Source organism: Saccopteryx bilineata, chromosome 5 (genome assembly GCF_036850765.1).
Source record: "Saccopteryx bilineata isolate mSacBil1 chromosome 5, mSacBil1_pri_phased_curated, whole genome shotgun sequence".
NCBI classification, from domain to species: Eukaryota; Metazoa; Chordata; class Mammalia; order Chiroptera; family Emballonuridae; genus Saccopteryx; species Saccopteryx bilineata.
Window position 1 is genome coordinate 125,956,128 of NC_089494.1, and position 15,706 is coordinate 125,971,833.

Genomic DNA, 15,706 nt, shown 5'->3' on the forward strand with positions numbered 1-15,706 from the left:
GTGTTAGATCCCTGGTCAGGGCACACATGGGAAACAATCAAAGAATGCTGGACTGAGGGGAAAAACAAATAAATGCTTCCCTTCCCCCTCCACTCTCTCTCTAAAAGTAAATAAAAATTAAGCCCTGGCTAGATAGCTTGATTGGTTGGAGTGTTGTTCTGGAGCGCAGAGATTGTCATTTCGATCCCCCAGTCAGGGCACATACAGGAGCAGTTCTTGCCTCTCCCCTCCCTGCCTTTCTTTCAGGGGAAAATAAAGGGTTTCCACACAAACAGGCTGAAGAAGTAAAATAAATATGCAGTAACTTTTCTTTAGTTTGGGATCTTTTTCAATGTCAAGAAAACAAAAACCATGGAAAGAAAAGAATGCTTCCAAAAATATTCACTAGGCAAACCAGCCAAGTAGGACTGTCTCCCTGCAGGGAATCCCCTTCAGCTGGAGCCTGGCTGGAGCTCAGAGGGCTGGGAATGCAGTTCGTTTTCTGGAGTTTTCAAATGTTGATTTGCTCAATGATATAGCATCCGTTTCAGATGCCGGCTGCCTTTTCTTATTGTTTTTTTTTTTCTCTCTCTTTTCTTCTGAAACGTCTCCTGTAAGAATTTAGAACCTTAAGCTTTAACTGGCATTCAAGGATATTAAATACAATTAAACATTTTAAAGGCTAGTAATTTTACTTCTCCAGAGCAATTACCATGCTTTCAGTTAGATTTTTTAAAAAAGCTCTTTCTGAACAATGTAAAAAAATGAGGTTGATTTCAGACTATCTCAATTGTGAATAGTTTCAACTATTAATAGAAGGCAGTATTTTCCTCAGGGCCCTACACCACATTAAAGTAAGTGATTGGCCACCTTAAGCAAACAAGTTCCAGACAGAGGCCTCACCTACACAGGCTGGATTGCAACCCCTGAGGGAAGGAGTCTCTACCAGTTTGCTATCTATCATTGGACAAAAGTTGTAAAAATTAGATTTTCCTAAAGGAAAACCTCACTTGAAAACAAGCTGGCTAGATTTCAGATTAGTTCCTAGTCACACAACATAGGACTCAGGAGCAAGCAAATAGACAAACATCACCAAGGAGCCACCATGGAAAACTTTTTGGTTATTCCTCACTAAGTTAAACATCAAATTACTGTATAATCAGGAATTGCACTGTTAGGTATAGACCCAAAAGAACTGAAAACAAGTGTTCAAACAAATGTTCCTGAAACTGCTGACTAGAACAAATTGTAGTACATCCATACAATAGAATAGTATTCAGTCATTAAAATGAATATGGTATACTGATATATGCCATAGTATGGATGAATCTTGAAAGTATTGTTAAATGTAACAAACCAAGCCCATATTGTATGATTCCTTTTATATGAAATATCCAGAAAAGACAAATCCATAGAAAAGACAAAGTAGATTAGTGGTTGCCAGGGGCTGGAGTAGAGGGGAAGTGAGGGGGTCACTGCTTACGGATATGAGTTTTTCTTTTGGGGTGATGGAAGAGTTCTGCAACTAGATAGTAGTAATGGTCACACAACATTGTCAGTATACTTTTTTTTACACTTTAAATATGTGCAGTTTATTGAATGTCACTTATCCCTCAGTAAAGATATTTAAAAGAAAATTAAAAAGATGGAAAAAGACACATCAAGCAAATATTAATGACAGCAACAATGAAAATATCATTTCTGGCTGCATTACCTGAGGCAAAACAGATTTTAATGCAAAAATCCTCAGTAGTGATAACAGTAACTTCAATTCCTATTAGACTTTGTATATATAACAATATAAACTTACAAATGCTATATTGTTAGATACTAAAATATAAAGTTGTATGCACAGATAATCTCAAGAGTACCAGATATCAAATTCTCCATTATAGTGGTTCTTTCAAAATATCTCAGTTACTGACATATCAAGACACAAAGTTAGTGAGGAATAATGCAATTAACCAAGTTCATTTAATAAATACCTATAGACCACTAAATTAAAGTATATAAACACATATAATGTGGATGTACTTAATGCCACTGATTTATACACTTTGAAATAATAAATTTAATGTTATATGTGTTTTACTACAATAAAAAAATAGAGCCCTGGCCGGTTGGCTCAGCGGTAGAGCGTCGGCCTGGCGTGTGGGGGACCGGGGTTCGATTCCCGGCCAGGGCACATAGGACAAGCGCCCATTTGCTTCTCCACACCCCCCTCCTTCCTCTCTGTCTCTCTCTTCCCCTCCCGCAGCCAAGGCTCCATTGGAGCAAAGATGGCCTGGGCGCTGGGGATGGCTCCTTGGCCTCTGCCCCAGGCGCTAGAGTGGCTCTGGTCGAGGCAGAGCCACGCCCCGGAGGCAGAGCATCGCCCCCTGGTGGGCAGAGCGTCACCCCTGGTGGGCGTGCTGGGTGGATCCCGGTCGGGCGCATGCGGGAGTCTGTCTGACTGTCTCTCCCCGTTTCCAGCTTCAGAAAAAAAAAAAAAGAGAGAGAGAGAGAGAGAGAGAACCAAATCTTCCCAGTGCTAGGCTCTTCAGAAATATCCAGTCTGAAGATACGCATTCATAAAGAGCTACCCCATTCCGCTCAAACAAGGCAAGGTAGAGTGTTCTTCCATTCACGTTCCTTTACCTGTCTGCATGGATTATAAAAACCCAGCACCCATGTCCTTAAAATAGGTTTCAAGATTAAATCCATGCTGTGAGTCCCGAAGGAGGCTGTTACCAGTGACTTCACTATATTGACCCCACTTCTCTACAATGGCCCCTGGACTCCCTCAAAAATCCACGAGGGGGATACTGCAGGATAGTAGAGGGAGAGTTACCGAGTCCTTCCTCCTTAGAGCACAGCAAGGAAGCCACCGCCACTGCCACCAGAAAGAGCTTGAAAACCGAAACGAAATGCTGCCCTTCACCAGCAAAGGAAAGAGCTCAAGTTCTGGGATGCTCCTAGGATTCCTTGGCACCTACCCCCAAATGGCCTCTGTGCCATTGGCGGCTGTCCCATACCCATGTAGATAAGACGCACTTGAACTTTTTGTTCCGGAGGATCTCCTGTTCTCTGCTCCCCAAGCTTTTCACCTCTCTCCCTTCAGCTTCAAGGCTGCACTCCACCTCTTGTAGTTACTTGAGATGATCTTTACAATCAACACAGGGCGACAACTAGAGGCTCCTTGGGTGTCTGAGAACTTTGGAACCAGGGCCAGGTGTAGCTTCAGCTCCTGAGGAAGGCTTACTTGATCTGGTTTTAATCAGTTTGGGTCATATGGCTGTTATCTAGATATGTGTGTGCTCAATGACTAGCTCAGAGCTCAGTATGTTGTAGGTGCTCGGTCTACAAATATGGCTGAACGAGTAGATGAAAACAAGCAAATCCTCTCTGCCACAAAGGTCATCATGGAGTCAAACACACTCAAATTTTCTTAAATCAGCTCTCCTCTCTCTAGCCTTCTCTAAATTAACATTCTCATTTTGGCTTTCTGATCTCTAGGAATGGAAAAAAATGTGTTACTTTTAGATGATCAGCATCCAAAAATTTCAAAGGAAAGTTCACTTGAAATGCTGTTACAACACTTACATTCAGTCACTTAAAAATGGCTACTATTGCTCTGGGCAAGAAAATGCACAAGATTCCATGCATATACACTGTCAAGTTTGGCAAGAAGATTTTAGACAACTTCCATCCTTCCCACCCAATCCCAAGTAAACAGGGCATTTGTTTGCATTTCCACATTGACCTCATGAAGGAAAATATGTCCTCCACCTAGAAAAACAATCTGTAACATTCTGACATGGACCTCTGAGGCCAGACTTCCTAGTGAATGTAAGAGCACTAACTTTGTAGTGATTTTTCTTTTAAAAAATTATAAAGCAGAAATTGTCTTTAATAAAGGTTTCTTCTGTGAGCATTTTCCTCAAGTTCACACTATACCTGGTTTAGTGTCTATAGTTTTCAGAAATACGGTTAAAAAAAATGTGTCCTCCATTAAAATTAAAGCCTTCTTCCTACAGTCTCCAGCAACAGACCTGAATGTTTCATTCTGTTTGGGGGGAGGGGGTTAAGACCCACAAACATTTTCCCCCCCTTAACTCGCTAAATTTTTTGCCCTGCACCAACTCTTGAAACTCTGGCAAACATCAGCATCTGAGGTTAGTTCCTACGGTTAAAAAAAAAAAAGCTAGATGCTTAAATTTAGACTCCGTAAAACAATAGTGGGAAAGTTTCAAAGCCTTGGGAAAATGCTGGAGTTTATTGCCTTTTGTTAAATTGCATCACATCGATCACATTTTCTTGTCAATCCCTTCTGACCCGGCTCACTGGCAGACCCTATAAGTGCCTGCGTGATTCAGTTACCTGCTGGGGTCGGAGATTAAGGAGCAGGGGCGGGGAACGAAAATCTATTGATAATTTTGAGTAGGACCTAAATTTAACAGGTGACTTTAGCCACCTCCTACCAACATTAGGCTCCCATCCTTCTCTCCGCCTGGTGAGAAACAAAGTCTCCGGGTAGTTCGAGGGCCATAGAATCAAATGGGGCGACGATTCCCTCACACGGCTCTGGGAAGGGCGGTAGGGATACCCCGGACTGCTCTGCGCCCAAAGCTAAATACGTATTATGGACCACCAAAAGCCTCCTCCCCGCCCAATAAGACAACCTCCCGCAGGAAAACACCGCGTCTTCCACACCGCCCGCGACCGGAGTGCATGAGAACGCCTGAAATCCCAAAAGAGGGACCAGGTTTCCCGTGAGTGAGGCCACCGGGTTGACCACGGTCCCTCCGATAGCACTAGTAGTCTTCCCTAAGTTCTAGGAGACCGGACAAGTGTCGTGGAGGAGAGGGAGAGCACGCAAAAAGAGATCTATTCTGGAGGGCACCTCAACGAAGCGTGGGAGGTGCAGACAGCGAGTCACAAGAAAAGGGGGTCACCCTTCTCCAGCTGAAACCCACCCAACCTTAGCCTCACTCATCAGGCTCCAACTGCCGACTGGCTCACCGACAAGCCAGGAAAGGGGACCGGCTACCGTGACATAACCCCGCCAGTGACAGAAAAGTCCGCACTCACCTGGCAGGAGCCCCTTCCCCGGGGACCGCAGGTGTCCACTTAGACGGCCACCTGGAGCCCTCGCGCCACCGGGTAGCCGGTAAACTCGCGTCCGTCCAAGCAACAGTCCTGGGCCGCCCCGCCGCGCGTTCACACTCCCAAGCCGCGCGCTCGTCCCCTGTGCCGCGCGTTCGTCTACCGCGCGCTTACGCGCGGTTCACCGCCCGGGAGCGCGCTAGCTAGCTCCGCCCCACAGCGCGCTCGCCCCGCCCCGCCGCGCGTTCACCCCAACCCCCAACGCATGCTAGCTCCTGCGCGCTGCGCAACGCTGCTGCGCGTCCGTCCGTCGGGACTTGGCCCTCAAACACACGCAGTGCGCGCCCAGGGCATTTAAAAGAACAGACTCCTGCGGGAGCTGCCAACCGTCGCCTCTCTCAGGGGTCTGGATCTCGGAGTGAGGGTTGGTTTCGAATTGAAAACCACCGAGTGAAACCCCAGCCACCATCTCTGAATTACACACGTGGAGAAAAGCAATAGAGGTTTGTGTTTGAAGAAATGGGACATCCTATCCTCCCTATTAGCTTTGAGAGATTATATTTAGTGACAATAATAACAACCACTATGTACCGGACACTTATTACCTTCGGACAAGGCATTTCACATACATTATTTCATTTAGTCCTCATTTTACGGAGGGAGAATCTGAGGAAAACAGATTCAGAGGTGAAGAAACTTGTCCAAGCGTTTTTTGATCCTGTTGCCTTGTGCTATTGTACTCGACTGTATCACTGGAAATACCCACTGAGGTCACAGCTAGGAAGGCTTTGTGAGGTGGTGCAAGTTAATGTTACTGTTGTTTCCATAGGGTGGATTAACTCTAGGGAGGGAGAAAGCAAGAGTTACAGGTTTTATTAATTGTAGGCTTTGTTTTGTTCTCAAATGGCAGACGTTATAATCACCTGTATTCCAAAATGCTCTTTGTGTTTATCCCAATTTTACAGAGAACTCAGGGAGGAAGTGGTTGTTTGGGCAGAATGGCTGAGTCATACGCAGCGCTGAGGGCTGAGCCCCAATTCCTTAGTCCTTAGATCATTTCTTTGCCCTCCCCAGGAAAAGATACCTGATTAAAGGGAAGAAAACTTTTCTCTAATAACACATTGGCCTCGTCTAGTTCTTTACATCTTTAATTAATGTGGGCAAAGCACATTAATCTACCCATCACACTAGTTAATTAGGTATTATTATCCTCTTCTTTCTGAACCAATGCAGGAGAGAATCAATTCTGTCAGTTCTTAATCCTGATGAAAAACGGGCCTAACCTTTCTGTTTACGTTCTTTTTATTCCCTGTTAAATGTTGTTCCCTATTGTGTTAAATACTAATGCATTTATCTAGCATTGGCTAAGTGAAAGTTAAATAATATTAAATATCCCTGGATGAGAGGTAATATAGGCAACCCCTGTTTTTAAGGAACTCTAAGAAAAAGACATTTTGATAAGTGCATCCCAGAATTTATTTTCTTTTTGTTGTAGTACTTTTTGCTTGGTTAAGTTTTTAACATATAGACATATTTCAGTTTAGTTTTTATTTAACATTTAAAGTTACATATTTTTGTGTAAAAATTTAATTTTATGCAATATCTTTTCTTACAGGTGGAGATAAAATAAGAAGGAAGAAATTGAAGGATGGTGAGATTAGGAAAGAAGAAGAGGAAAAAAAAAACAGAAAAAAGGGGGGAAAGAAGTGAATAGGGAAGAAAATGAGACTGGGGTTTCAAGCAAGAGTCAGCAGGGGAGATGAGGCCAGCCCTGCTAGTACATCCCAGCCTGTCCCTTTCCAGCTCTTTTGTGCCATCTGAACATACACAAGGGGACTAAAACAGAGAAAGGACATGAGATGAGGTAAAAATGAAAGTTAAGAAGTTAATACAATCCACAAGAAATAGCTTAGAGGGGGGATTTAAAGACCATTATTCATAAAAGTACTTTAGATAATGTTGGGGGTGTGGAGAATGGAACAAAGAAACATCTGGAATGTTATGAATATGCTATTGTTACTACTTCAAAACCCATGAAATTTATAAAAATTTTACTTTTTTTCACTCAACTTTTTAATAAATGTCTTCTGAGGGCTAGCTGGTCTTTGATAAAAGTATGTGACCCCCTTCCAAATATTAAACAATTGCTCTTATGAACTTGTGTCAAGTAAAACTTTTAAAGTAAACTAAAAATGTCTCCTGACCTGTGGTGGTGCGGTGGATTGAGCATCGACTCGGAATGCTGAGGCTGAAACCCTAAGGTCACTGGCTAGAACGCGGGCTCTTGGCTTGAGCATGGGTTTGCCAGCTTGCGCATGGAATCATGTCAAGGTCACGGATCTGAGCCTAAAGGTCGCTGGCTTGAGCCCAAGGTTGCCGGTTTGAGCAAGAGGTCACAGGCTTGGCTTGAGTCTTTTCATTTCCCATGAAGGCACAAATGAGAAGCAATCAATGAACAACTATAATGATGCAACTATGAGTTGCTTCTCATCTCTCTTTTCCCCTCTCTTTCCCTTTCTGTCTTTCTCTTTAAAAAATAAATTAATTAAAATGTTAAGCTAAATGTTTTTATTTTATGAAAATAATTATAATACTGTGTATACAGTTGACTTGAGAAAGTGCAATATCTATGATCACCACTAGAGAGAGGCAGACAAGAAAAGAAAAATAATGGTTATTAAGAAATTTCATTAGTTTTGAGGAGTAGACCAAGATGGTGACAGAACAGGAGAAGGACGTTCCACTCATCTCCATTCCCCTTTTTTCTGTATTTTTTTTCTCTTCTTTCCCAAGACCAAACTGGAGTTATAACTAAATTTAAGAACAGTTATTCTGAAAACCAACTTAGGACTAAAAGAAGAGGAGTCTATAACCAAGGAGTCACAGAAACCACATTGAGGATGGTAGGATGGGCAGAGACATGAAAAGGGCTGCCCCATCCCAGGAGTGAGCAGCCCCTGGGAAGTTTTTCCCTGAGAGGTGTGGGTCCTGAACCCCAGGCTAGGGCACCCAGCCTGGAGTACCAGAGCTGAAAAGAGGTGCCCACATAGCATTTGGCGGTGAAAAGAGGTGAGGTTTCTGTCTGCAAGAAAGAGATGGGAGTTCTGAGAGATATAGGTACCCTCTTAAAAGGCCAATGCAGAAAATCTCATTCACAGCCACTTACCCTGGGTTTCAGTGGAGAGGGAGCTGAGAGTACTAGAGTCATGTGAGGAGAGTGTGAAATTGGTGGCCCTGGAAGTGACATGGTAAAGGTCAACCATCAGAGCCCCTGTGTGGATCATTCTTTAATACTGCAGTCACCATCCTTCTTGGGTGGAGCAAGCCTCTCCGTGAAGCAGTAGCTTAGGGGGAAGTAACTGTCCCACCGCATGGAGATTGAGCCCTGTGAGAAGTAAGCATCTTTGGCCAGGGAGTTGGGGGTTGAGGCCAGAGCTCCCACCCCCCCAATATCTAGAGAATATGACTGGTGCTTCTCCATCACAGGAAACTAAGTAGATACTAACTGGATTATGGGCAGACCAAATCTCTGGCTTTCAGAGATCACACCCACTTGACACCTAGTGACTACACCCCACTGAGGTCTGAAAAACTTCGGGACAGACCCGAAGATAGGGACCACCCCCACCACCTTTATCATCTTTGAATTGTCCCAGCTCTAGACTCTACCAGAGATTTTTTTTAGGGGTTGAACCCAATAAGCAGCCAGCAGACAGAAGCAGCAGGAGGTGGATCTCAGGGAACCTTGTGCCTTTTGCTGACCTGCCCCCAAGTCCAGTGCTAGTAACAGCCAGCCTGGGTGTGCAGCATGGGCCTCCCATGAGCAACTAAGCCCAAAGAGGAAGCCACAAACTGGATTTCTTATAGCTCTAAAAAGGTTGCTGAGGGCCAGTCACAGGCAGTGTTCTATACTGGTCTATACCAGGTTCCCTCCTAAGAGGCTCAGAACCGATACATTCAGTGGCCAGCTACAGAGAACCCAACTATAGAGGAAGGCCCAAATAACCTTACTAGCATCATATCCAGAGGGAGAAGCCATCAGACACCAAACCCAGCTGAAGCGAATTCTGCTTTGTGTGGTCAACACCTGCACAGCAGCTTACACATATTGAATGAGGTAGAGCTTCATAGTCAGCTGGCCAAGTCCCAAATATCTTGCCTCAGTGGGTTAAATTAAGATCCACAGTGGGGAAGGAAGAGAGGCTTAGAGCACAATATTCAAAGTGTGAGTTGCTTGGAGCCTATTGTTGGGACCAGTTGTGGGGGAGCATAATCTGCCCCAGTGGAAGACTGTCTCAGTGTTCCTACTAGAGACCAGGGACTCCCCAGCTGAAAGATCTTCTACTGAGGGGACCATTGGCCCCACCCAATCTGAACCTGCTGCTCACCTCACTGGGGAGAAATAGAATTAGAGTATCCAGCAGTGGCCAAGGGATCAGGCGCTGGAGTAGGGGCCACTTTCCCTGTATGGAGGTCCTGAGAAAGAGACCCCCAAAGTAGGGGGTCCCACTAACATTGTCATCCCAACCTCAGCTGCTCCACTAAGCTTGGAGCCTGTGGAGGGGTTGGTGGGGTGAGGCCAGTCTGCACCCACTCTATAGTCTCTCTACAGAAGACTCTGTGGGAAGACCAGGCAACTGTGAGAAAAGGTGGAGCAGCTGAAAAGTGGAGGCAAATGTTAAGGAACTTGGGCCCTTTGAGCTGCTGTTAACACTAAGAAGGAGGAAACTGATCCTTATACATAGGTTGGCCCCTCCCACACATACCCAGGCACAGAAAACATAGACATAAACAGCAAACAGAGCAGTAGCACCAGACAGATAGCCTGTGGTGGGTTACAAACAATGTGTGACATCAACCCATACCTGAAGTCAGCCCAAGAAGACCCAGAACCAACACAACCAGTAGTGGGTGGCAGACTGCACCAATGATGGACTTAACTAGCCACACAAGTGGCAGGCCCAAAGGGGGAGTCTAGAAGGCACCAGACCCTGCTGAGAATAAGTATGCCATGAAAAACAAACAGTGCACCATGTGTAATACACATGATCAAGGTTGATCTTTAGAGACAGCCAGCCTAAAAACTCAGAAAACAAGAGGCTAAATATAACCCTCCTGAAACATTCCTAGAGCAAGGAACTCAGGTGGCCTGGATAGTACCACTGAACCCACTTGCCTCATGAAGGCACCACATCAAATTTGGGAGTCAGAGCAGAGCCACCTAATAGACAAAATAGACAAAAGAAATATGACCCAAATGAATAAAGCAAAATCACTAGAAAAAGGATTTAATGAAATGAAAATAACCAAACTACCAGATGCAGAGTTTAAAATAATGGTTATTAGGATGTTCAAGGATCTTAGCTTAAGAGTAGATAATCAGAGTGAGAACTTAGCTAGCATTAAAAAGGGCAGTGAAACCATAAAAAAAAAAAAAAACCGGTCAGAAATGACATATACAATATCTGCAATTAAGACCGCACTAGAAGGGAGCAATAGCAGGCTGGATGAAGTGGAGGACTGAATCAATGATTTTAGAGAGCAAGATAAATGTAAGTACAGAAGCTGAGCAGCAAAAAGAACAGAGGCTCAAGAAATCTGACGAAACTCTAAGAGACTTCTGAGACAGCATGGAATGAAACAACATCTGCATTATAAGGGTTCCTGAAGGAGAAGAGAATGAACAAAGTATAGAGAACTTGTTTGAAGAAATCATTGTTGAAAACTTTCCTAAACTAATGAAGGAAAATGTCACACAAGTTCAAGAAGCACAGAGAGTCCCATTAAAGATGGACTCAAAGAAGCCCACACCAAGATGCATCATAATTAAATTGCTAAAGTTAAGAGACAAAGAATCATTAAAGCTGCAAGAGAAAAGCAATTACCTACAAAGGAGCCCCCATAAAGGACTGGCAAAAACGTTCAAAGTGATGCAAAATAAGAACCTAAAACCAATACTACTCTATCCAATAAAGCTATCATTTAAAGTTGAAGGAGAAATAAGAAGCTTCCCAGACAAAAAAAAAGGCTCTAGGAGTTTATTACCATCAAACCAGGACTGCCGGAAATGTTAAATGCCCTGCTATCAAAAAAAAGAAAGAAAAAAAGAAACAGAGAGAAAGAGGACTATAGGTCTAAAGAATAAAATGGCAATAAATAAGTGCGTATCAATAATAACCTTAAGTGTAACTGTGAATGGAGTAAATGCTCCAATTAAATGACATAGGGTAGCTACATGGATAAAACAAGGCCTGTATATGCTGTCTACAAGAACAAAAGATACACAGAGACTGAAAGTGAAGGAATGAGAAAAAATGTTGCACACAAATGGAAATGAAAATAAAAAGCTGATGTACTAATACTTATGTCTGACAAAATAGCCTTTAAAACAAAAGCTGTACTAGGCACAAAGATGGTCACTGCATAAAGGGAACAATTCAACAAGATTGTAAATATTTATGCACCCAATATAGGAGCATGACAAATCAAATTGAAACAGTAATAAAAAAACTCCCTCATGCCCTAGCCAGTTGGCTCAGCAGATAGAGCCACAGCCTGTGTGTGGATGTCCCAAATTTAATCCCCAGTCAGTGCACATATTAGAAATGACCATCTGCTTCTCTTCTCCTCCCTGTCCCCCTTCTCTCTTTCTTCCCCTCTCACAGCCAGTGGCTTGATTGATTTGAGTGTTGGCCTCAGGCGCTGAAGATAGCTTGAGTGATTGAAACATTGACCCCAGATAGGGGTTGCTGAGAGGATCCTGTTTGAGACACATATAGGAGTCTATCTCTCTAACTCCCCTCCTCTCAATAATAATAATAATAATAATAATAATAATAATAATAAGCAGCTCCCAGCAAACAGAAGTTCTGGACCAGATGGTTTCAAAGGTGAATTTTACCAAACATTCAAAGAAGAACTAACATCTATCCTCAAGCCATTTCAAGAAATCCAAGAGGAGGGAAGACTTCTAAGCTTATTTTATGAAGTGTGCATTATCTTAATTCCAAAACCAGGTAAAGATGTTACAAAGAAAGAAAACAATAGGCCAACATCGCTGATGAACATAGGTATTAAAATTCTCAACAAAATATTAGCAAACCGGGTCCAGCAATACATTATAAAGATCATATATCATGATCAAGTGGGATTTATTCTGGGGAGGCAAGGCTTGTACAATATGTGCAAATCAATAAACAGAATTCATCACATAAATAAAATGAAGGATAAAAACCACATGATCATATCAATAGATGCAGAAAAACATTTGCTGAATCCAGCACCCATTTATGATTAAAACTCTCAGTAAAGTGGGAATACAGAGAACATACCTCAATATAATAAAAGCCATATATGACAAACTGATAGCCAATATCATACTCAATGGGAAAAAATTAAAAGCAGTCCCCTTAAGATCAGGAACAAGGCAGGGGTGCCCCCTTTCACCATCTTATTCAGCATAGTACTGGAAGTCCTAGTCACAGCAGTCAGACAAGAAGAAGAAATAAAAGGCATCCAAATGGGAAAAGAAGTAAAACTGTTATTATTTGCTAACAACATGATACTGTACATAGAAAACCCTAAAGTCTCAGCCAAAAAACTACTAGACCTGATAAATGAATTCAGCAAAATGTCAGGATATAAAATTAATATTTAGAAATCAGTGTCATTTTTATACACCAATAGTAAACTGTCAGAAAGAAAAATTAAGGAAACAATCTCATTTACTATTTCAACAAAAGGATTAAGTACCTTGGTACAAGACATACTCGGAAAATTATAAGACATAGAAATAAGAAATCAAGGAAGATACAAACAACTGGAAGCATATACTGTGTTCATGGGTAGGAAGAATTAATATCATTAACATGTCCATACTACCCAAAGCAATCTATAGAGTAAATGCAATTCCTATTAAAATATCAATGGCAAACTTTATAGGTCTAGAACTAATATTCCAAAATTTAATCTGGAACCAAATAAGAGCCCCAAAATTTCAATGATCTTGAAAATAAAGAACAAAGTGAAAAGTATCACACTTCTTGATATCAAGCTACACTACAAGGTTATTGTAATCTAAACAGCCTGGTACTGGTATTGATCTGATAAGAACATGCATACAAATCAATGAAACAAGACAGAAAATCCAGAAATAAACTCACATCTTTATGGTCAATTAATTTTTTTTCTTAAGTGAGAAGCGGGGAGGCAGAGAGACAGACTCCTGCATTCACCCTAATGAGGATCCACTTGGCAAGCCCCCTATGGGGCTGATGCTCTGCCCATCTGGAGCCATTGCTCCATTGCTTGGCAACAACCATGCCAGCACCTGAGGCAAGGCCATGGAGCCATCCTCAGTGCCCAGGGTCAACCTGCTCCAACCAAGTCATGGTTGCAGGAGGGGAAGAGAGAGAGGGAGAGTGAGAAGGAAGAGGGGAGGGGTGGAGAAGCAAATGGTCACTTCTCCTGTGTGCCTTGACTGGGAATTGAACCCGGGAGATCTACACATTGGGCTGACACTCTACTAAGCCAGCCAGTGCCTATGGTCAATTAATATTTGACAAAGGAAGCAAGAGTATATACACCATTAATAAATGGTGTTGGGAAAATTGGACAACTACATGCAAAAAAAGGAAACTAAACTACCAACTTATACCATTCAAAAAAATAAATTCAAAGTGGATAAAAGACTTAAATGTAAGTCTTGAAACCATAACAATTTTGGAAGAAAACATAAGCAATAGAGTCGCTGATATCTCTTGTAGCAATATTTTTGCTGATATAGCTCTGTGGGCAAGTGAAATAAAGGACAGGAGAAACAAATGGGACTATATAAAACTAAAAATTGTTTGCACAGTAAGACACCATTAACAAAATAAAAAGACAACCAACTCAATGGGAGAACATTTTCACCAAAATGTCTGATAAGGGGCTAATAACCAAAATTTATAAAGAACTTATAAAACTCAACACCAGGAAGATAAACAATCCAATTTTAAAATGGGCAAAAGGACCTGAATAGGCAGTTTTCCAAAGAGGACATACAGATTGCCAATGGGCATATGAAAAAATGTTCAACATCACTAATTATCAGAGAAATACAAATTAAAACTGCAGTGATATATCACCTCACACCTGGCAGAATGGCGCTCATTAACAAATCAACAAACAAGTGCTAGCAAGGGTGTGGAGAAGAGGGAACCCTCCTGCACTGCTAGTCAGAATGCAGACTTGTGCAGCCACTGTGGAAAACAGTATGGTGTTTCCTCAAAAAACTATAAATGGAACTACTTTATGATCCAGCTATTTCATCTCTAAGAATATAACCTAAGAATCCCAAAATACGAGTCAAAAGAAGATGTGCACCCCCATGTTCATTGCATTGTTTTCAATAGTGAAGATCTGGAAACAGCCCAAGTGTCCATCAGTGGACAAATGAATAAAAAAGCTGGTACAGGTACACAATGGAGTACTACATGGCCATGAAAAAGAAAAGAAATCTTATCTTTTGCAACAGCATGGATGGACATGGAGATTATTATGCTAAGTGAAATAAACCAGGCAGAGAAAGACAAATATCATATGATCTCATGTATATGTGGAATCTTTTTTTCTTGAATTTTTAAAAATTGATTTTAATTTGTTGTGTTTACATAGTTACAAATGTACCCCCAAATATATGTCCCTCCTTCCCTTGTTTTCCTTGATACCCCCTTTATCCCCTCCCCTTATTGCCTTCCCCCCTTTCTTCCATGATTTACCATCCTGCCCTCTATCTCTCTGTGTTTTTATATACTTCACTAATGTCTTTCCTTCCTTTGATCCCCTCCTCTCTTCCCCTTTTCCTTTGGACTCTTTGATCCCCTCTCTGCTTCTTTTCTGTTCCTCAGTTCTCATTGTTTATTGGATTCCTCAAATGAGTGAAGTCATATGATATTTTTCTTTCTCTACCTGGCTTATTTCACTTACCATAATAGACTCCAGGTCCATCCATGTTGCTGCAAAGAGTGAGATTTCCTTCTTTTTCACAGCCACATAGTATTCCATTGTGTATATGTACTACGGCTTTATGATCCACTCGTCTACTGATGGATACTTGGCTGTTTCGAGATCTTGGCTATTGTAAATGATGCTACAATAAACATGGGGGTGCATTTCTTTTTTTGAATCTGTGATTTGTTATTCTTAGGATATATTCCTAAAAATGGGATAGCTGGGTCAAAAGGCAGTACTATTTTTAATTTTTGAGGAATCTCCATACTGTTTTCCACAGTGGCTGCACTAGTCTGCATTCCCACCAGCAGTGCAGAAGTGTTCCCTTTTCTCCACACCCTCGCCAGCACTTGTTATGTGTTGTTTTGTTAATGAGCATCATTCTTGACAGGTGTGAGGGGGTATCTCATTGTGGTTTTAATTTGCATTTCTCTATTGATTAGTAATGTTGAACATTTTTTCATATGCCCATTGGCCATGTCCTCTTTAGAGAAGTGTCTATTCAGTTCTTTTGCCCAATTTTTGATTGGATTGTTTACTTTCCTGGTGTAAAGTTCTTTGTAGATTTTGGTTATTAACCTTTTATCCAACATGTTGGCGAATATGTTCTCCCATTGTGTGGGTTATCATTTTAATTTTGTTCATGTTT

General features: G+C 41.9%; 1 protein-coding gene across 2 annotated transcripts in view; it reads right to left on the minus strand.

Annotated features, from left to right (window-relative positions):
- The window catches only part of PROSER2 (proline and serine rich 2), a 47,092-nt gene extending 41,866 nt beyond the window's left edge, over window positions 1-5,226 (minus strand). For both annotated transcript variants that reach the window (XM_066280658.1, XM_066280657.1), the window contains exon 1: window positions 5,050-5,226. The gene's annotated coding sequence lies outside the window, so the exon portion shown is untranslated. The remainder of the gene's footprint in view (window positions 1-5,049) is intronic.
- Between the last annotated feature and the right edge of the window lie 10,480 nt (window positions 5,227-15,706).